This window comes from Leucoraja erinacea, chromosome 1 (genome assembly GCF_028641065.1).
Source record: "Leucoraja erinacea ecotype New England chromosome 1, Leri_hhj_1, whole genome shotgun sequence".
In the NCBI taxonomy this organism is placed as follows: domain Eukaryota; kingdom Metazoa; phylum Chordata; class Chondrichthyes; order Rajiformes; family Rajidae; genus Leucoraja; species Leucoraja erinaceus.
The window spans coordinates 35,438,000-35,462,162 of NC_073377.1; the positions used below are offsets into that span (position 1 = coordinate 35,438,000).

General features: G+C 43.3%; 1 protein-coding gene across 1 annotated transcript in view; it reads left to right on the forward strand.

The window, feature by feature from the left end:
* The window catches only part of golph3a (golgi phosphoprotein 3a), a 58,680-nt gene that overhangs the window by 1,259 nt on the left and 33,258 nt on the right, over nucleotides 1-24,163 (forward strand). The window lies entirely within an intron of this gene.

The window sequence follows — 24,163 nt, forward strand, 5'->3', positions numbered from 1 at the left end:
CTGCATCTACCTTGTCCAATCCTCTAGGAATTTTGTATGTCTCTATTAGATCCCCTCTCATCTTTCTAAATTTCTGCGAATACAAACCCAGTCGACACATTCTTTCATCATACGTCAGTCCCGCCATCCCGGGAATTAACCTGGGAATTTAGTCGGAAGGTGGTGAATCTGTGGAATTCTTTGTCACAGAAGGCTGGATATTTTTTAGGTAGAGATGCATTCTTGATTAGGGTGGTTGTCAGGGGTAATGGGGAGAAAGAAGGAGAATGGGGCTAAGAAGGTAAGATAGATCAGCCATGAGGGAATGGCAGAGTAGACTTGATGGGCTGAATGGCCTAATTCTGCTCCTATCACGTGAATTTATAAACAGGCATTAAGAGCAGTGGAATAGTTACCCTGTCCTCTGGATTTATTTCTGATTAGTGTCTGAAGAAGGGTCTCGACCCAAAACGTCACCCATTCTTTCTCTCCACAAATGCTGCCTGCCTCATTGCCAGCATTTTGTATCTACGATGTAAACCAGCATCTGCAATTCTTTCCTACACGCTCCTGATTAATTTTGTTGTATGCCTCGTTGTCACCTTCCCCATGGCCAACAATGAATCATTCTACATTTCCTCGATTATCATCTACCATTTTCACACCTTACATTCTCTTTGTACCTATCCACTTTCCCTCTTGCCTGACTCTCAGTCTGAGGAAAGGTTCAACCCAAAATGTCACCCATTCCTTCTCTCCAGAGATGCTGCCTGTCCTGTTGTTACTCTAGTATTTCTTGTCTAATTTTTAATAAAATTCTGAGATGAAATTGAACATAGAATCTGGAATGTTTATTGCAAATTTACAGTATGTAGTTTCATTGCTTTTGGGCAGTATCAATGTCCCAGAGTGGTCTCATCGGGACCATGTCACTGGAGCAAGATGTATCTACTCTTCTACTCAAACCTTCTTACAATTAAGACCAGCATACTGCTTCATTGCGAATTGTTTTCACAATCCGTATGTTTGTTGAGAAATGCCTTAAAATTTGGGTATTTGTACCTCTTCCTCCCCTAACATCAGCCTGAAGGGTCTCGACCCAAAACATCATCCATTCTCTCCTGAGATGCTACCTGTCCCACTGTACTCCAGCATTTTGTGTCTAACCGGTTTGCACCAGCATCTGCAGTTCCTTCCGGCATATTTGTATTAATTACTGTATATTGGAAGGAGCAACTTTGAAATCTTGTAATATCTCCAGCCCTTGCCATTTATTTAAGAAAGTTTTCTGAACTTTTAACAGCCTTTATGTAGTCTTAAATACTTCAGTAATAAAGGGTCCAGATTTGCTGAACAGGCTTGTCTTTCTATTTAAACCTATTCACGCTATAATATGTAACATAAATACTATTCTTATGTGGTGTCAGGAAAAAAATGAGACAAGTATTTTTATTTATGTTACATATTATAGCGTGAATTTTCAGACGTATAGAAAATTTCCAAATTAGAATTAAACTGATCAGATCTCTTGCATGTTTTATAAAAGGTGTGATTACCTGCAATTGCAGAATATGCAACACCTGTCCAAATACATCCTCCCTCAACTCTGTCCAGGGACAATCCTTTCAGGTTAGGCAGTTCACTTGCACCTCCTCCAACCTCATCTACTGTATCCGTTGTTCAAGATGGGGACTCTTATACATCGGCGAGATCAAATGTAGACTGGGCGATCGTTTCGTTGAACACCTTCACTCAGTCCGCCTGAACCTACCTGATCTCCCGGTTGCAAAACACTTTAAGTCTCCTTCCCATTCACACACAGACCTTTCTGTCCTATGTCTCCTCTATTGTCAGAGTAAGGCTAAAAGCAAATTGGAGGAACAGCATCTCATATTTTGCTTGGGCAGCTTACAGCCCAGTGGTATGAAATGTGATATCTCTAACTTCAGGTAGCCCTGGCATTCCCACTCTCTATCCCAACCTCACCCAAGTCGCACTAGCTTCTCGTTTTCACCCCACAAACAGCTAATAATGGCCTGTTTCCTTTATCATCATTATTTTTTTGCATATCTTTCATTCATTGTTCTTGATCTTTCTACATCATCATCCATATCTCTTGTTTCCCTTATCCCTAACCAGTCTGAAGAAGGGTCTCGACCCGAAACGTCACCCATTCCTTCTCTCCCGTGATGCTGCCTGTCCCGCTGTGTTACTCCAGCTTTTTGTGTCCATCATTCTGATTATTAATTAGTTTGGTTTAGAGATACAACGTGGAATCAGGCCCTTCGGCCCACAGAGTCCATGCAGATCAGCGATCACCCATACACTAGTTCTATCCTACACACTATGGACAATTTACAGAAGCCAATTTACAGCTGCTCGCTTTGGAAAGTGAGAGGAAACCAGAGCACCTGGAGAAAACCCACGCAGTCACAGGGAGAACGTGCAAACTCCATACAGACAGCACCTGTTCAGGCTTCATTTGGAGTATAGAGTTCAGTTGTGGTTGCCCAATTACAGGGAGGATGTGGGGGCTTTGGAAAGGGTGCAAGCGAGGTTTACCAGAATGCTGCTGAGATTAACTGGTACTTCCTATAAGGAGAGGTTGGACAAACTTGAGGTGTGTTCTCTGGAATGTTGGAGGTCCAGGAGGGACTTGATGGAAGTATATCAAAGTTATGAGCAGCAAGGGGATAGACCTTTTTCGCAGGATGAAAATGCAAAAGACTGGAGGGTGTGCGAAGCATTAAGGTCAGAGGGGGATCTTTAAAAGAGCTGTGCAGGGCAGGTTGTATTTTTACATGGTGTGGTCAGTGCGTGGAAGACGCTACTAGGGGTGGTGATGGAAGCAGATACAATAACGACATTTAAGAAGTTTTTAGATAGGCACATGGATATGCATCAAATGGAAGGATATGTATCACCTGTGGGCAGAGGACATTAACTTGGCATTGTGTTCAGTCAGACATTAGGACCAACGAGCCTGTTCCTGGGCTGTACTGTTCTGTTACGTGCACAACTTTCATCTGCAAATTTAAAAACAAAACTTGTATTGCAGAGACTTATGAAGGCAAACAAATGTAGGATTACAGGGACAAAGGCTCCAAAGGCTGGGATTGGACAAATTACTTTTTGGATCAGGACTTCTTCAGTCCTGACCCAAAATGTCTTCTGGCCATATCTCCCCACTAAGTTTCTCCAATATATTTTAACACATGGTTCTAATTGTTTAAGATCACTTGCTCCTAAACTGATGAAAACTGAATTAACTTGTTCTGGCATTCCTTTGTGTTGTAAAAGCGCTTTCTCACGGGGCGACTTGACGCAAGATGTAACCAGAGTGAAGTGGTCGTGGTCTAGCACGATATCACACGATATACGGGGGGTAGATAAAGAGTTCCCATGGTACTCGGCATTTCTGTTATTTGTGCGAGTGACTTGTCCGTCTCCCGAGCTTTCCCGTTAAATCTTGAATGAACACTGTGAACTGTGAAGTGTCACGTGGCACAAATGATGTCACTTTTTTTTCACACACTATAAATATCCTCCCTTGGTTGAATTGGCTCATTTGGAGACATGCCTGTACTAATGCCGTGACTTTACTGCAGGAAGATGCCACATTACTTAGACGATGTTAGTTGCGCCCAAGTTTAAATTTCCAACGTGTGTTTCAGAAGTACCACAGATCCCCACCTTTATAAATTTCTATCTGGCAGTGTTTTCTGTCTCAGGAATTTCAGCTCTTTGTCTATATTTGATGACAGTAACTACAGACAAAGGGCTGAAATCTACCACTACAAGAGTCAGCGCAGAATCCTTGATAATCAAAAACTGTCCGAATCAGCAAGTTAGACACAAAATGCTGAAGTAACTCAGCGGGCCAAGCAGCATCTCTGGAGAAAAGGAATAGATTTAATTTTTGGTCGGGACCCTTCTTCGGGATGATTGTAGGGGGGAACTGGAAGCAAGAAAAGACCGGGACAAATCAGGGCCAACAACAGATGACCTCAGCAGGGTATTTTGAAGAGGGGTCCCGACCCGAAATTTCGCCTAACCCTTTCCTCCAGAGATGCTGCCTGACCCACTGAGTCACTCCAGCACTTTATGTCTATATTTGGTTCCCTGATAGGCCAATGGTTGGCTAGGGATAGTGTGATCCCAAGAGGGGACCATCGTTGCAAACCTTGGCCTGGTTAACCGACATTTACTGCATGGGGGGGGGGGGGGGGGGGGGGGGGGGGGGGGGGGGAGCGGGGAGAGAGAGAGAGTGTAAGTTACCTAAAATCAAATAATTCAATGTTCATAGTGAACACAGACACAAAATGTTGGAGTAACTCAATGGGTCAGGCAACATATCTGGAGAAAATGCACAGGTGGCGTTTGTGTCTATCTTCGGTAAAAACCAGCATCCGCAGTTCCTTCCTGCACAATGGATCTCAGTGTCAGTCTCTGACTCCCGTTGGCAGGCCATTCGGCCCACAGCCCGCCCAGTGATGACTAACCCATGTCACAGGGGGATGGTGTGAAGGCAGAGTTAGACAGAGCTTGATTAATGTTACGGTTGGGGAATGGAACGGAACATTTAAACTCAGAACGCTTCTAACGGAGTGAGCCATGTGAGCACTTTGATCATTCTCCCTGTATTTGCATTTGACAAAATAGTCGGAAAAAAATGTTTAAAAGTGTTCATACCTTTTGCTATGCCTAATTGGCCCTTACCTCTGCGAAAATAGTCTGATATTCGTAGGTGAAATGTCACCAACAATAATTGATTCTATTATTAATTGACTAATAATTGACTCTATTAGCGGAAAGATGCAATTCTGATCTAATATTATCAATGCCTCTGTCTTTGGAAGCAACACCAGCAATTTATTAAATCTGACTACATGCGGCACAGTGGTAGAGTTGCTGCCTCACAGCCCCAGAGACCGGGGTTTGATCCTGACCATGGGGGAGAGAGAGAGAGTGTAAGTTATCTAAGTTACCCAAGTCAGATCTGGGAAGAAAAACATAAAAAGCTGGAGTAAGTCAGTGGGTCAGGCAGCATCTCTGGAGAAAAAGAATAGGTGGCGATTCGAATCGGAACCCTTCTTCAGTCATCCTAATCGGAATTGAGTCTGAAGATGTGTCTCGTCCCGAAACATCACCTATTTTTCTCCAGAGATGCTGCTTGACTCGCTGAGTTACTCCAGCTTTTTGTGTCTGTCTTCGGTTTAAACCAGCATGTGCAGTTCACTCCTTACACGGGTCTCTGGAGAACATTGATTGGTAGCGTCCGGACCCTGCTTCGGAAAGGCATCGATCGCTGGTCGGCGAGGACTCCGAGCTGTACCTCTCAAAGAAGTACATGTGGAAAATTTCTCACGGACCATAAAAATGCAGGACCTTTCAGTAAAGTCCCTTTTAAAGATTATAGTTATTTTCTTAACATAACTCATGAATAAGTTGATGTCCATATGCGGATGCAAATCTTTATTTTTTAAATTCAATCCCACAGAAGACAATTTTTACTCACCTTCTGTCCCCTCTGTCCAGCTTCCGGGTTTACCGTTCGCAGCAGTTCCCACGGTAACCGCAAGAGTTATTACGGGTATCGCACAGATATCGCACTGGCCACTACGTTCATATAATGTTGCAATGCTCAACCACAAGTGTGCAAGTCACTCTTGGAGAAATTCAAGTTTGCTTGAATTTTCTCCCGAGTCACCAAGTTACACGATTACCTGCCTTTAGCACCACGGTGGTCCACGGTGGTCCACGAATGCCGTACTGTTATCGCACGAGGTTCCCACGATGTTAAACTCTGGTTAACTCTTGCGTCAAGTCGCCCCGTGAGAAAGGCCTATAACAGTATTTCAATATATTTTTGGGATATCCTAATGCAAATTCCAGGCAATAATTTTGAGAAAAAAAGTTTGTTGGTTGTGTTAAAAAGTTTGTTGGTTGTAAATACAGGTAGTTCTGCTTTAATACAATTGTTGTTCCAAATAAACCTGGTGTTATACAAATCGTGTTTTAACGACTGGTGTGTCAATGGGGGGAAGTGGGTCAGGACGTAGAGAGTTCCAGACTCGCAATGTTATTTTTCCCGCAGGATAAGTTTTCTCGCAATAAGTTTTTTTTGGAGCTGATAAAAACACTGAAGGCTATATGTTACATTGTTTAACAGAGTATCATTGTCAATAGAAGTGATTGCTTGTTAATTTCAATGGCCACCCATGGTTAAAGCAGCAGCGGTGTGCATAAGAGACAATGGTAGACAAAGTGCTGGAGTAAAGCCCCTGTCCCACTTACGTATCCTTGGCACGCAAATTACGCAACCTCGTGGTCGCTTTGAGCCGCGATGGTCCGGCAAAGGTCGGGCGCGATTACATGCGTCCGTACAGCCGTCTGGAGCGTGTGACGTCATTTGAAGACGGACACAAAATGCTGGAGTAACTCAGCGGGACCGACAGCATCTCTGGAGAGAAGCAATGGGTGATGTTTCATGTCGAGACTCTTCTTCAGTCTGAAAAGAAGGGTCTTGACCCGAAACGTCACCCATTGCTTCTCTCCAGAGATGCTGCCGGTCCGGCTGAGTTACTCCTGCATTTTGTGTCTATCTTCAATTTTCTTGGCCCCACTCTGGGAGTAGGAATGGGTGCGGATCCGGACTGCAACGGCCGTGCGCCCCAAGCCGAGTTCGGCGATCATTTGCCTGCTTCAGCTGCTGTTGGAGGTGAGATGTTGCGTCACGCCAGGGTCTTGGCCCTGTCCCACTTTGGCCGTCAGTTCCGCGACAGGTCGTTGGCACGTGAAGATTTAGTTCACTACAAAAATGTCGCGCACAACTACATACCCCTCCGAGCTTCTAAGTGGGACCGGCCCCACGTGGCCATACGATGCCCATACGCCTCAACGCGACCACAAGGTCGCGTAATTTGCGTGCCAAGGACACGTAAGTGGGACAGGTCCTAAACACAAGAAACCCTGCCTGATCTGCTGAGTTATTCCAGCACTTTATATCATTATTTTTGTTGCGCAGCATTTGCAGTTCCTTGTGTCTAAGAGACAATAGCGTCTGATCAGTGTGTGAAGATTATATGGAAACTGGGGTTTCTGTACACTGTTCAAATCCAAGACGGTTAATTTTCTGCTTGTCAATTTCCAAAGTAGCTTTTAAGTGGTTCTCTAGTTGCCAGTTGTAATCGCGTTATGAGTAATTCAACCCACGTAATACAAGTGATGTCCCCTAATTCGTCACTTGCGTTATATCCAATTTGTGTTAGGGAAACACGTATGTGTTAGAGCTGAACAACCTGTATAGCAAATTCTGAAGAAATAAATATTGCTTGGGACATTACTTGTATTATTCGCTTCAAGTAGAAAAACTGAGAAGTAAAGTTATGGCCTTGAGCTTAGGAGAATATCATTTAATATCCTGCTGAAGTTATACTGGTTAAACTACAGTTCAGTTTCCCAAAGTTTTGTTTGAATAGTCACAGATGTTAAACATACGTCAATGCAGTTCGGCAATCTATTAGAATATATTTGTTTACTTTGCATTAGAAATTCATTGATTGGGTCGAAAGTCAGTCGGAGTTCTGCAAGGGTCGGTGCTGTGGCCGCTACTCTTCAAGTTGTATATTAATGATTTGGATGAGGGGATTGAAGGCTTTGCGGCCAGGTTTGTGGATGATACGAAAATAGGTGGAAGGGCAGGTAATGTAGAGAAAGCAAGGACTCTGCAGAAGGACTTGGACAGGTTGGGAGAATGGGGAGAGAAGTGGCAGATGCAATATAGTGTAGCAAAGTTTGGAGTCGTGCATTTTGATAGTAGGAATAAAGGCGTAGATTATTTTCTAAATGGGGAGAGAGTCCAGAAATCGTAGGTGCAGAATTCCCAAACCGTTAATCAGCAAGTCAAATCGGTAGTAAAGAAAGAAAACTCAATGATAACATTTATTTCAAGAGGGCTTGTATACAAAAACAGGGAAGTATTGCGGAAGATCTATAAGGCGCTGGTAAGGCTGCATTTGGAATATTGTGAGCAATTTTGGGCACCATATCTGAAGAAGGACGTGCTGGCTCTGGAGAGGAACCAGAGGAGGTTTACAAAGATCCCAGGAATGAGTAGGTTAACCTATGATGAGCAATTGTCAGCACTGGGCCTGTATTCACTGGAAGGTACACAAAAAAGCTGGAGAAACTCAACGGGTGCAGCAGCATCTATGGAGCGAAGGAAATAGTCAATGTTTCGGGCCGAAACCCTTCTTCAGAACAACTTCTGTACGACCACATCCTTACCCAGACTCGATACCACAGCCACATGTGTACGACCAACTGTATTCACTGGAGTTTAGAAGAATGAGGGGGGACCTCATTGAAACATACAGAATAATGAAAGGCTTGGAGAGAGTGGATGTGGAGAGGATGTTTCCACTAGTGGGAGAGTTTAGGACTAGTCATAGCATCAGAATTAAAGGACGTTATTTTAGGAAGGAGATGAGGAGAAAGTTATCCATTTGGTGAATCTTTGGAATTATTTTCCAAAGAAGGATGTGGAGGCCAAGTCAGTGGATTTTTTTAAGGCAGAGATAGATAGATTCTTGATTAGTACAGGTGACAGAGGTTATGGGGAGAAGGCAGGAGAATGGGGTTAGGAGGGAGAGATAGATCAGCCATGGTTGAATGGCGTAGACTTGATGGGCCGAATGGCCTAACTCTACTATCACTTATGACCTTATGAGAGTGGTTTAGTTTGGAAATACAGCACGGAAACAGGCCCTTCAGCCTATCGAGACCGCGCTGACCAGCGATCCACGCATATTAACACTACCCTACACACACTAGGGACAATTTTACATTTATACCAAGCCAATTAACCCACAAACGTGTATGTCCTTGGAGTGTGGGAGGAAACCGAAGATCTCAGTGAAAACCCACATGGTCATGGGGAGAACGTACAAACTCCGTACAGTCAGCACCTGTAGTCGGGATCGAACCTGGGCCTCTGGCGCTGTAAGGCAGCTACTATACCGCTGCCCCATCATGCTGCCGTGGTCTTGATTCATTAGAGAGATGAGAGTTTTATTGTGCCCATTCCTCCTTCACCTGTTGGTTACTTCATTTTAAATGATGCCAAATTATGTTTACCTGCTGGAGAACTTGCTACTCATTGATGTATAACACTATATTTACGAACCTTTTAGTATCCAGTGTATACTTGGCATGATGCCAGCTGGATGATGTATGGCGCAGTGTTCAAGAAGTGTAGAAATTTAGGTTGGGGTTTATTGTTTAGGTTTATTATTACATGTACCCGAGGTACAGTGAAACACTTTGTTTTACATGATATCTAATCAGATCAGATAATGCTATACATAAATACAATCAAGTCAAACTCAAGTACATTAGGAGATGCAAGGTGGAAGATACAGAGTGCAGAATATAATGCTCAGCATTGTAAATCATTCAGTAGCTTGATAATGAAGGGGAAGAAACTGTTCCCAAGTCTGGTTGTGCGCATGTATCTTCTGGTCGACGGGAGAAGGAACAATGACAAGGGTGGGACATTTATTTGATTCTGCTAGCTGCTTTTTCTTCTTGGTTTCTTGGTCCTCCAAAATATTCCAAATGGAATTTAAACTGGAGGTGGTGAAGGGAGGGATTAAGCCAGAAAGGGTTATTGGGAAGAAAGAGCTACTTTAAATTTAGTTGCATCTGGTTGGGTAACTATAGTAGGGTGGAGATTATTCCATGCTTTAATTGTGCGTGGGAAAAACGAATTGCTGTACACATCTGTCTTTGTAGCTGGGATCACAAATTGGATCGAATGCCCTCGTCTGCTCCTAATTGGTTTGGGTTTGGTGTAGGTCTTGCAATCTATGTCGAGCTGACCATTTAACATTTTGTAAAAACAGGTCAAATGGTGAGCTTCACGTCTGTCTTGGAGAGGGTTCCACCCCAGAGAATTCAGAAGTTTGGTGACACTCGCTTCTCTCTCATAGGTGTTAGTAACAAATCGAGCTGCCTGTCTTTGGACACGTTCGATGGAAGAAATGTTTTTATTTGTGTATGGGTCCCATGCTGCAACTGCGTAGTCCAAATGAGGTCTAACGAGGGTGAAGTATAGCTTCTCCTTGACAGAAGTTGAACAATGATGAAAGTTGCGCCTCAGAAAGTTTAGGACACCTGTTGCTTTCACCGTTGCATGATGAGTCTGACCATTCCAACGCAGATCATTCTGCAATTTGATGCCAAGATACTTGGTTTGTTTGGATTCTTCAAGGGTGGCACCAAGTATATTGTAAGATGTTTCGCCTGGATTCCTCTTTCTGGTGACACGCATGGTTTCACATTTGGAAGGGTTGAACTGCATGCCCCATTGTTGTGACCACTCAACCTTAGTGTTGAGATCCTTTTGGAGAGCATCTTCAGCTGACTTAATTGGACGGTACAGCAAACAATCATCAGCGAATAGTCTGGTCGTACTTGCGACTTCTTCATGGATGTAATTTATGTAAAGCAAAAATAGGTGTGGGCCAAGTACTGTGCCCTGAGGTGTACCACTCAACACTGGATGCCAATTGGAGCTCTTTCCGTTCACACACACACGCTGAAGACGTTTTGTCAGGAAACTGGAAATCCATCGTTTTGTGTTGGAACGAATACCATAGAAGTCAAGCTTCCGAAGCAGTCTCTGGTGTGGGATGGCATCAAATGCTTTAGAAAAGTCCAGCACAACTAAATCCGTGATGACGTTACTATCAAGGTGCTTGGCCAGGTCATTTGTCATCAGGATAAGCTGAAACTCACATGATCTATGCCTCCTAAATGCATGTTGGTTGTCAGCAAGAATGTTATGTTTGCTCACGTGTTGCATCAGATTACTATCAATTAAATGCTCCAGCAATTTGCAGCAAGTACTTGTTAGTGAACAGGACGATAATTCGCTGGGTTGGTGGTTGAACCCTTCTTAAAGAGAGGAGTGATGTTAGCCTTCCTCCAATCCAGCAGAACATCACCTGAGTCAAGCGATTGTTGGAAAATGAACTGCAAAACTGGAGCCAGTTCTTCGGCTGCGATCTTGAGGGCTTGATCCTGTATCTGATCTGGTCCAATTGCTTTTGTGGTATTGATGTTGAGCAATAACTTCTTGACACCTTCAACCTCAATTTTAATAGCAGGCATATCAGCATACGGGCTGGGCAGTAGGACTGGAAATGATGAAGGCTCCACATCTTCCCTGGGTGAAAACGTGTTGAAATTGGTTTGCAAGAGCTTCTGCTTTCGCCTGGTCCTCAGTGATCAGACAGTTGTTCACTTTAAGCATTGGACACCAGTGTTGTCTGTCCGTCTGGATTTCACATATCTCCAAAAAGCCTTGGGTTGCTCTCCCCCAAGAATAGAAGAAACATATTGTCTATGAGCACTCCTAATTGCACGATCAAATTGCTTTCGCACTCTAGTAAAATTGTCCCAGTCCAGTTTTGTACCCCTTTTTTTGGCATGGATATAAAACCTCCCTTCCTTACTACAGAGACGTTTCAATTCAATTCAATTCAACTTTAATGTCATCGCACAAATACAAGTATCAGTACAACGAAATGCAGTTTTGCGTCAGTCCGTAGTAGTTGTACATAAAGAGAAAAAACAAGAAGAAAATAGAAAGAGAGAAGATACAGAATAATCAGGAAATACAGAATGATTAACAAAGGGGGACGGAGGGACCAGAGAAGTCTATCGTCGGGACTCCGAGTTCAGCAGTGTGATTGTGTTGTTATAGAAGCTTTTCCTCATCCTGCTGGTACGTGACCTGAGGCTCCTGTACCGCCTCCCTGATGGGAGGAGGGCAAACAGTCCATGGTTGGGGTGTGACGGGTCTTTGTTGATCTTCCCAGCCCGTCTCAGACACCGTTTTCGGTGGAGGGCATCCATGGCAGGGAGCGGGGCACCGATGATGTGCTGCGCGGTTTTCACCACCCGTTGTAGTGCTTTCCTGTCCGCAGCAGTGCAGCTGCTGTACCATACCGTGAAGCAGGTGGTCAGGATACTCTCTATGGTACAGCGGTAAAAGTTGGTCAGGATCTGGGGGGACAGGTGGGCTTTCTTGAGCCTCCTAAGGAAGTAAAGGCGCTGCTGTGCCTTTTTGATCAGCTTGGAGGTGTTGAGGGACCAGGACAAGTCCTCCGAGATATGCACTCCGAGGAATTTATAGCTGGAGACGCGCTCCACCTCAGTCCCGTTGATATGGATGGCGGTATGACTGCCTCCTCTGGTCTGCCTGAAGTCGACAATAATCTCCTTCGTCTTTTTGGAGTTGAGGATGAGGTTATTGTCGGCACACCAGGTGGTCAGGTGCTGGATCTCATCCCTGTAGGCTGACTCATCGTTGTCGCTGATCAGTCCTACTGCCGAAAACCAAGGAGAACGCATACGACCCTTAATGAGTTTTTGAGGAACATGATTTGTAACAATATTATTTAAAGAGTTTCTCAGCCACACCCAGTTGTCTTTTATGGATCTTTTATCTTTTCCAAGGCATCATGAAGTATAGATAGAATCTTTGGTGGAGAGTCTGTGGTCTGTGTGATACACTGGCCTACGTCCACAACTCTCCAATTTCTTGCTGTCTTGGGCAGGGTTGATCCCAAACCAAGCTGTGATGCAAGCCAACAGTATGCTTTCTATGGTGCATTTGTAGAAATTTGTAAGAGTCATTACCAAATTTCGTCAGTTTGCTAAGGAAGTAAAGGTGTTGGTTTGTCATCAATTTGTTTATCATCAGTTGTTTCAGATTTGTTTTTGCACTTATTCAGCTATTTCTGCACCGCTACACCTCTCTTTCCACATGTGCCACAAATTGTGCTGATATTACTGGCAAGAACAGGCATGAACTCTACCCACATGCCTTCTGCATATGCTGTCATCTCCAGAAGTAGGATACAAAATTGTAAAAAAAGCTGTAATATTAATAATATTCAATTTGAATATATTGAATGTAATTATAATAGTTATTTTTAAAGTGCTGCCATAGCATTGTTCAGATAGAAAATATGCTATTTTATTAAAGAAATTGCTCACGAGCCATCTTTTGTAAAACCATGTCATAAGCTATATTTAAAACATGCAGTTTTTCAGTTATTTTATATACATATATTTTATAACACATATTCACAGGAGTGTATAGATGTGCATTTCAGATTCAGAGTCAGATTCAATTTAATTGTCATTGTCAGTGTACAGTACAGAGACAACGAAATGCATTTAGCATCTCCCTTGAAGAGCGACATAGCAAACGATTTCCCATAATAAGTGTCCCGTTAATGGGGATGGGGGGGGGGGGGGGGGGGGGGGGGGTGGTGATTGGCAGTCACCGAGGTACGTTGTTGAGTAGAGTGACAGCCGCCGGAAAGAAGCTGTTCCTCGACCTGCTGGTTCGGCAACGGAGAGACCTGTAGCGCCTCCCGGATGGTAGGAGGGTAAACAGTCCATGGTTGGGGTGAGAGCAGTCCTTGGCGATGCTGAGCGCCCTCCGCAGACAGCGCTTGCTTTGGACAGGACTCAATGGAGATGTGCGTTTTCTTATGACAAGCTGGTGTTGTTGCTTATTGCACCTATATGGAATGGCAGATGCATTAATAAACTCTAAACTGCATTTTTTAGTTAATTTAAATTAAATGGCAGCTTCTCTTACCACTGTGTTCCATTAATTACTGCATGCAAGATTATGTAACGGAATCCTGGTTTGTAATTTTTGTAAAGAAAATTAGCATAGGAGAAAGTTTATAGTGCTTTGTTTTACTGGTGATAGAGGGAGTAAATGCTAAACAGGCTATTAAACACGTATTCTGGATGGTCATAGTGTTATACAGTATGGAAATAAGGCCTTCGGCCCAAATGATCCATGCTAACCAAGATGCTACATCTAACCTGATCCCATTTGCTAGTGATTGGCCTTTATCCCTCAAAACGTCTATGTAGCTGCCCAAATATCTTTTAAATATTGTTATCGTACTTGCCACAAATACTTCTTCTGACCAATTGTTTCATATGCCCAACATATGAGTTTTCTGTTTAAAAGTTACCCCTCGGGTTCCTATTATACCTTTCCCCTCTCGCCTTAAAACTATACCCTCTAGTTCTTGATTCTCTTACCCTGGAGAAAAAGACTGTACACCACCCCATCTATTCTCCTCATGATTTTATACGCCTAAAAGATGACCCCTCAACCTTCTGTGCTCCATGGAATGAAGTCCTAGCCTGCCCAACCTTTCTCTGGAGCTTAGGCCTTTGGTTCCTGACAACATTCTCATAATTCTTCTCTGCACTCTTTCCAGTTTATGACTTTTTAGAGCATGATGAGCAAAACTGAATATGATACTCCCAAGTGCTGCTTCTCCAGCGTCTTGTACAACTGTAACGTAACATCCCAACTTCTATACTCAGTTCACTGACTCATGAAGGCCAGTATGCCAAAAGCCTTCTTCACCACTCTTACCTACCAGTGACATCGCTTGTACTCCTATATCCCTCAGCTCTACAGCAGCCCCCATGGCCCTATCATTCACTGTGATATCCTGCTCAGGTTTGACTTCCCAAAATGCAACACCTCACACTTATCTGAATTAAACTCTATGATCCATTCCTTGACCCACCTGTCCAGCTTATAAATAACACATTTGTAATTCTTGAAAAGCATCCACACTCTTTACAATACCACATATTTTAGTGTCATCTGCACACTTAATAATTATGCCATACATTTTCATCAAAATGATTGGTACAAACCACTCACAGCAATGGTCCCAAGACCGATTCCTGCGGCCAATCGCAGGCCTCCAGTCTGAAAACCAACCTTCTACCACCACCCTCTTCTTCATACCATGAAGTAAATTCTGTATCCAGTTAGCTAAAGGGCCTGCCCCACTTATGCCACCTTTACTGGCGACTGCCGGTACTCGTCATTGATCGCCAACATTTTTAACGTTGATAATTCAGCGGCGACCAGAAAGACGCTACGACTCTTTGGAGACCTCTCATGACCATAGGAGACCTCTCACAACCGTGTCCACACATAGATCTTCTTCTTGCAAATGAAACATAAAGCAAAGGAATAGTTAGATCTCAAGCCGGGTGTTGAGCAGCCAGGTTGTTGTCTTTGCGTCAATGTATTCCAGGCCCTGAGCTAGGTGGTGGAGCAGGCACACATAGATGATCACCGTGGGTTTCTAAGGGGATCTATTTTCTCTCTGGTTATTCTTTTTCTCTTAATATACATAAAATCTCATTTTTTATTCTACTTAATCTTATCTGCCAGAGCATTTTCATGCCAAGTTTTTGTTCTCATTTCTTTCTCCTCAATTTCCTCTATTCTTCCAGGTCGTCCTTTTGCTTACAAATAGTTTAATCCAATTAAGTTTTTCAAGTTCCTGTCTAATACGATCAAAGTTCACCTTGCTGTAGTTTAGAACTTTAACTTGAGGACAAGCCATTTTCTTATCTGTAACTATTTTAAGGTTAATAGAAGCATGGTTGCTGGTCCCCAAAACACTTTCCATTTGACAATTCAACCACTTACTCTGCCCAGTTCCCTAAGAGTAGGTCAAGCTTTGCGCTGTCTTGTAGGGCATGCTACATATTACCTGAGGAAACTTTCCTGAATATATTTGATAAATTCCACTCCATCAAAGCCCTTGGCACTATGGCAATCCTAGTCTATATTGGGAAAGTTCAAATCCCTACAATGGCAAACCTGTAAATCTTTTCAAACAAGAGGACATGACTTCAGAATTAAGGGACAGAAGTTTAGGGGTAATATGAGGGGGAACTTATTTACGCAGAGAGTGGTGGCGGTGTGGAATGAGCTCCCAGTGGAAGTGGTGGAGGCAGGTTCATTGGTATCATTTAAAAATAAATTGGATAGGCATATGGATGAGAAGGGAATGGAGGGTTATGGTATGAGTGCAGGCAGGTGGGACTAAGGGGGAAAAAAAAAATTTGTTCGGCATGGACTTGTAGGGCCGAGATGGCCTGTTTCCGTGCTGTAATTGTTATATGGTATATGGTATATGGTTATCTTGCAGTTGTCTGCTATCTTCTGGTACATTTGATTATGTTGACCTTTTGGATATTGTTGGAGTTACAATCATCGAGGCAAATGGAAGTTTTGCCAACATACTTCTGATGTATGATGTGGTGAAAAGGCTTTGGGTAGTCAGGAGATACGTAATTTCCTTCAAAATACCTAACTATGACTTGCTCCTGGAGCCACTGTATAAATGGCTTGACTATTAATATAGCTAACTGTACTAAAGATTACATAGATATAGAAGATGAGGAGGTGGAAAAGCTATTCAGGAGACAGGAGACTCACTGTCTGCAGTCCGTCTGTCTTTTTTTATTTTTTGTCTCGTTTGAATGTAGTTTTTATTTTTTTTTAAACTGGGTATGTGTGTGGGGGGGGGTGGGGGGGGGGGGAAACTTTTAAAATCTTTCCCCTGCACGGAGAACCCGACCTTTTCCCTGTCGGGTCTCCGTTGTCGTTGGGGCCGAGCACTGTGGAGCGGCCTCCGGCAGGAACGACCTGGGGCTCCAGTCGCGGAGCTGCGGACTTACCCACCATCGCGCAGCTGGCTGAGTTCGGAGCGGGAGGAGCGGTGGTGGCGAGCTGCTGCGACCCGACCCCCGAGATTCGGAGGCTCCAACCGCAGGTCTGGTGGACAGTAACACTGGGAGCCCGCGGGTCCCTGCTGGGAGCGCTTTTCGGGGCTTCCGCAACGGCGACTTCTCCCGCCCGAGTTGCGGAGTTGAGGATGACCTGGAGTGGGGCCTTACATCGCCCGGCACGGCTTTAAATGGCCGCGGGACTTGTTTACCATCACCCGCCGGGGCTTTGACTCTGACATCGGGAAGAGAACGAGGAGTGCAGGGGAGAGATAAGACTTTGCCTTCCATCACAGTGAGGAGGAGATTCACTGTGATGGATGTTTGTGTAAATTGTGTTGTGTCTTGGTTCTTCATCTTGTTTGTATGACTGCAGAAACCAAATTTCGTTTGAACCTCTGGGTTCAAATGACAACAAATAAATTGTATTGTATTGAAAAGAGGGAAATCTCCAGGACCGGACAATGTTTCCTCCTCTACCCTCAAGCTCTGTGCCAAACAACTGGCACCAGTTTACACAGACATTTTTAATCGGTCCCAGCAAACCTGCACTGTCCCTGCCTGCATCAAAGTCTCCACTATTGTTCCACTACCCAAAAAGCCACGGATTACTGGTCTTAATGACCACAGGCCTATTGCACTGACCACTGTAATCATGTAGACCCTTGAAAAACTTGTGCTGGCCCATCTGAAAAATATCATAAACCCCCTGCTGGACCCACTGCAGTTTGCATACCGGGCAAATAGATCAGTGGATGACGCAGTCAACCTGGGCCTGCACTTCATCAGCCAGGGGTCCTTTGCAAGGACTTTGTGGATTTTAGTTCTACATTCAACATCATTGTGCCAGAGCTACTACACTCCAAAATCTCCCAGTTGACTGTGCCTGAACCTCTCTGTCAGTGGATCATCAACTTCATGACAGACAGGAAATAGCAAGTGAGGCTGGGCAAGAACATCTCGAACCTGCAGACCCTCAGCATAGGAGCAGCACAAGACTGCGTAATCTCCCCTCTCCTTTACTCTCTCTACATCAATGACTGCACCTCCACAGACTCCTCTGTCAAGCTTCTCAAGTTTGCGGATGACACAACCCTGATTGGACTGATCCAGGATGTGGAGAAATTTGCCTACAGACAGGAAGTGACACAACCTGCGTCCTGGTGCCATCGCAACAACCTGGAGCTCAATGCTCTTAAGACGGTGGAATTGATTGTAGACTTTAGGAGAGCTCCCCCTCCCCTCTCCCCACTCACCATCAACAATACCGCAGTCACATCTGTGGAGTCATTTAAGTCGCTTGGAACCATAATCTCCAGGGACCTTAAATGGGAGGCCACCATCGACTCCACAGTCAAAAAGGCCCAACAGAGGATGTACTTCCTGCGGCAGCTGAGGAAACACAATCTGCCACAGGCAATGATGGTCCAGTTTTATACTGCCATCATAGAGTCTGTCCTCACCTTCTCCATCATGGTCTGGTTTGGCTCAGCCACCAAGCATGACATCCGGAGGCTGCAGCGCATCATTCGATCAGCCGAGAAGGTTGTTGGCTGCAAACTTCCCCCCATCGATGAACTGTACACTGCAAGGGCCAGGAAGTGAGCGGGTAAGATGATCTCTGACCCCTCTCACCCAGGCCAAAAACTCTTTGAAGCACTTCCCTCTGGAAGGCGACTCCGGATTGTCAAAGCCAACGCAGCCAAACATAAAAACAGCTTTTTTCCATGAGCAGTAGCTCTACTCAACAGCCAAAAGTCTGCAGCCTCCTTTTGCTCTGGTATTTTATTTCATTCTTCACATGTTTAAATTATAACGTTTTATTTTTAATTGTCTACTGTGTATCGTGTTGTTACTTGCGAGCAAAGCACCAAGGCAAATTCTTTGTATCTAATAAAATGTATTCAATTCAATACTGCAGTATGAGTTCTACAGTTCTGATCGGTACATTGCAAGAAATAAGTTGTTCTGTTTGGAGAGTGCAAGAAAATAATACAAAGAAGTTGCTAGGACTCAAAAAATATAGCCATGAGGAAAGAATGTTTTCTTTGAATTAGAGAAGGCTGAGGGGACATTCCTTAGAAAATTGTAATATTTATGGGGGCTTAGTAAGTAACCTAATGGGCCAGTATTTCAATTACTGGGCCATTACAATCCAGCTGGGAGACCAATTGTGATTCAATGAGGATTTGGCAGGAGCAACGACAGGTATACCTAAAAATCACGTACTGTATGTTCCTAGTGAAGCAGTAACACAGGATTGCATGCATCTGCATATAGAATAATGCAATCCTGAAATAATCCCACCCAAACAAATATAAATAATTTATCATTCCTTTAGCCCAATTAATCATATGCCAAGCTTTCCCACACTGTTTGAAAGCTGATCCCTTGACTTTAAGATATGGCCAAAAATGAAGGGAGTCTTGTTGCATTCTGGTATGGTTTCCTTCAATACCTGTCAAGTGGTAAAAGATATTGAACATTGCACAGTGAACATTCCCATTTCTGACGTTATGGAGGGAAGGTTATTGATTTAGAGTCATAGAGTGAGACATTGTGGAAAAGGCCCTTCGGCCCAACTTGCCCTCTCCGGCCAATATATTTCAGCTACACCAGTCCCACCTGCCTGCATTTGGCCCATATCGCTCCAAACCTGTCCTTTCTGTGTACCTGTCTAACTGTTTCTTAAATGTTGGGATAGTCCCTGCCTCAACTGCGCCCAATGGCAGCTTGTTCCATACATCCACCACCCTTAGTGTGAAAATGTTACCCCTCAGATTCCTCTTAAATCTTTTCCTTTTCAACTTAAACTTACGTCCTCTGGTTCTCGATTGACCTACTCTGGGCAAGAGACTGTGCATCTACCTGATCTATTCCTCTCATGATCTTATACACCTCTATAAGATCACCCCTCATTCTTCTGCACGCCAAGGAATAGAGTCCCAGCTTACTCAATCACTCTGTATAGCTCTGACCCTCTGTCATGGCACATCCTCGTAAATCTTCTCTGCGCCTTTTCCAGCTTGACAACATCATTCCTATAACACGATGTCCAGAACTGAACACAATACTCTAAATGTGGTATCGCCAACGTCTTATACAACTGAAACATGGCCTCCCAACTTCTATACTCAATACTCTGGCTGATAAAGGCCAATGTGCCAAAAGCCTTTTTGACCACCCGATCTACCTGCAACTCGACCTTCAAGGAACCATGCACCTGTACACTCCTAGATCCCTCTGCTCTAAACACTACCCAGAGCCTTATCCTTCACTGTGTAGGTCCTGCCCATGTTAGACTTCCCAAAATGCTACATCTCACACTTCTCTGTATTAAATTCCATCAACGATTCCTCAGCCCACCTGGCCAATCGACCAATATCCTGCTGCTATTTTTGCAACCATGTTCACTATGCAAAACCATCCACTTTTGTATCATCAGCAAACATGCAAATCTGGCCGTGGATGTTCTCATTCAAATCATTGATATAGATGACAAACAGTAACGGACCCAGCAACAAACTCTGAGGCACACCACTAGTCACAGGCCTCCAGTCCGTGAAGCAACTTCCATCATCTGCTTCCTTCCACAAAGCCAATTGTTTAACCATTCAGCTATCTCTCCTTGGATCCCATGCAATCTAATCTTCCAGAGCAGCTTACCATGCAGAACCTTGTTGAATGCTTTGCTGAATTATGCTTGTTGAATTATTTAAATAATTTGTCAGGGACGACTTTACATTTATCAATTAATCCTTTGAATAATGTTTTCAATTTGGCAAAATATGCTGTGTGGGAAAAGTCAGTCACTCCTTGAATTTGGGAGTGATATCATGCAAATAAGCAGCTTTGATTTTTAGCTGTTAATGTTATGACGCAAGTGATTATGAGACTCACTTTAGGTTATTGTGCAAATGCTATTGTCAGCAAAAGTACAAGGTTAGAACAGTGTTGTTTTTTTTAAAGTTCTCATGGGTTTTGCAATTTCAGCAATATACATGTGTAGCACCTCGGTCGGTATCAATGCATTTATAAGCCAATGTGTTTGATGAACTTTCCCATGAAGCCCCGGAAACGCATAATGTAAGGAAGTAATTTTGATTGTTTACTTTTTAAATTCTGAATTTTTGTACTCCATTGGTGAAGATATTGGTCAGGGTTAAAAGAACACGTTTTTTTTTTCATTTGGGAGCTAGCATTCAACATCTATAAGATCACCATTGAAATTTGAATTTTCTTTTAAATTGAGAAATTATACCTGTCAAAAAAGATGGAATAGGCTGTGGTTCTTTGATGGAACTAATGGAGCTTTGAAAGATTATGAAAGGACTGAATAGGGAAAATGTTTGTACTTGTCATGGAATCATAGACCTACGTAGTACGGAAACAAGATCTTTGGCACACTTTCCATGCTGACCAAGTTGGCATACTAGGTCTGGCATCCTCGGTCTGAAGAAGGGTCTCGAGCCAAAACGCCACCCATTCCTTCTCTCTAGAGATGCTCCCTGTCCCGCTGAGCTACTCCAGCATTTTGTGTATATCTTTGGCATACTAGCCTAGTCCCATTTGCCTGCTTTTGGCCCATAGTCCTCTAAACCCTCTATTTATTTCCAACTTAATGGCACCCTCCCTATAGTTGGGCAACCAGGCCTGCACACTGTGCTCCACATGTGGTCCCACCAACAACTTGCACAGTTGCATCATGACATCCCATCTTTTGTACTCAATATCTTTCCCAATGAAGGTAAGCATGCCAAAGGTTTTCTTCAGCACACTGTTCACTTTCTCACCACTTTCAGGGGACTGACAATGCATCTATACTCTCTGTGTCTTTACCAACCTCTCTTTATCGTTTAATGTGGTAATGGTACCGTACTCGCTTGGTTTGAAACACCAAAGTACACCACCTCACACTTGTCAGAGTTGAAGTCCATTTTCCATTCTTTTCCCACCTTCCCAACCCAGCTAGATCCTGTTGTAAACTCAGATATCCCTCACAATGTGTCCAAAATCCAACCAATTTTGTATGTCATTTGCAAATTTACTTACTAACTATCCCCTCCAACTTCTTTCACCACTGACATCAGGTTTACATGCCCGTAGTTCTCTGGCTTGTCCTCGGTGCCCTTCCTAAATAACAACACAACATAGCCTCCCTCCAGTCCTCTGGAACTTTACTTGTGGCTAAAGATGATGCAAATATATCCACAATTTCCTCCCCAGCTTTCTAAAGTTAAGAATGTACTTGGTCAGACCTGAGGATTTATCAACCTTAATGAGCTTTAAACTGCCACTACCACCTTTTTGGTAATTTGCATCTGATCTAACACATCACAATCCACATGCCTCAAATCCTTAACTTCCATGATCTTCTCAGTAAAATCCGATGGAAAGTATTCATTTAATATCACGTGACTCGACACAAATATGGCCATGCTGACCTTTTCACTCAAGAAGGGTGCGGAGTGAACTTGGCTAACAATGATTAACATCAGTGGGTCAAGAAGATACTTAGCCTTGAAATACTTGACTTGCTGATGAGTATAAATCTCATCTACTGAACAAGAACAGGATCTTCGTTCTGCTTGATGTATTTGAATAGTAAGTCAGACATCAAGGTGTTGTTTTCGTGAACACATAATAAAGTGGCTGTTGTCAAAAGTTACTGAGCCATTTGCAGTTGTGTTAATGGCAAGTGATGTTGCAAAAGCAAAATACTATGGATGTTGAAAATCTAAAAATAAATACAGTCAACAATGGAAAAGCTCACCAATCTAGGTAGCATCTGTGAAGGTAGAGACCAAGACAATGTTACAGATACATGGAGGGATATCAGAGTACCTTTCCTTTCCTCCAAAATGGAAGACTCCAGGAAATGAAAAGATTGGAAATGAACCATGTCAAAAGAAGTGTACAGTGGAAATGTCTGGTGCATTGGTTGATATGGTCACCAGTGCAACAGAAAAGGGAGGGACCCATGTCAGCTTGGATCTACCTTATCCACAAAAGGGCAAGCTGGTTTTTAACATCCATAATTACCCACTCATCTAATTTTCTGTGACCTTAGAAAGTGTCCTTAAAGTTCTATGATTCGCTCGTGAAGTGGGACATAGCAACCTCGAGGCACGAAAGCAGAGGGGTGGCTACTGGATGGTGAGTTTATGGTGGTTATGGTGTTGGCTGAAGCGGCTGGTGGAGTTCTACAGCAGTCAGGTGAGTGAACAGATCGAGTGCAACTTGCTTCAGCTGCACTAAGCGCCGCTGGAAGAAGCCTACGGCATCACGCTGGTCCAAGCCGACTGCTACTTTATTGATCCAGTGCCGCCAGGATGCCAGGCCTTAAATGAGCTAATAAATTGGATAACTCCTTTGGCCACGATCAAACTTTTCAGAGAATTGAAAGCTGCAAGATGGAGCCGGAATTTGCAACACTGCGTGCTGTTCCAGAAAATGATCGGTTGTATTTGTGTACATGTCACTGTAAAGCATGCAGAAGAAGCATTTCACCATATCTGTACACGTGACAATAAGCAAATCAAACTAAACAGCTTTATCCCTTTCCTGCTATAGTATGGTGGTAAAAGATCGGCAATTCTTCAGGCTCCTGGCATTGATCATTGATCAGATCTAAAATGAAATATATTATCTAGAGGTTCTACTGTTTTCCATCTTTTAACTTTCTTCCTGATGCAAGTTCTTCTGCATATTATCTTTCTTACTGTTGTCCTCTGATATCCTCTTGGGGTATCTTGCATCTAGGTGAATCATGGTATGAGATCTTGGAATTACATTTTAATTAAACATGTGAATAATACTATTGTTTCATCCAGGTTTAAGTCATTGAAAGAAAGCACTTAGCTTTTACAAATTGTTCTTTATACACAAAACCTAGCCTTATAAGACACAACAGCAAATATATTTATTCTGTAACATTGTATTCTGAGCACTTCAGGAAAGGCAGTTTGCCAACCTCATGTGAGTTACTCCATAAGAGACAGTCAGTTATTAAATGCCTTAACTGTAGTTTGTGAGATTTTAAATTGTGTTCATTAATATGTAATGGAATTTACTTCATGGCACATTCGGAAGAAGGCAAATTTTCACATTTAATTGTTTCAAATGTATTTCAAAATGAGGGGATATAGCAAATTTATCCAGCAAACATTTACAGCCAACTAATTTTGTCGTTGAAGTCTCCATTTTGTACACATTTTGTTGTCTCTTATGAGATAATGACAATAAATTGAATACAATCCAATCCAATACAATTTTACAATTTAACTACTGATAAAAGCCTTTATATTGCATAGGGTTTAGGCTAAGTAACTTTATAGAAACATAGAAAATAGGTGCAGGAGTAGGCCATTCGGCCCTTCAAGCCTGCACCGCCATTCGATATGATCATGGCTGATCATCCAACTCAGTATCCCATCCCTGCCTTCTCTCCATACCCCCTGATCCCTTTAGCCACAAGGGCCACATCTAACTCCCTCTTAAATAAAGCCAATGAACTGGCCTCAACTACCATCTG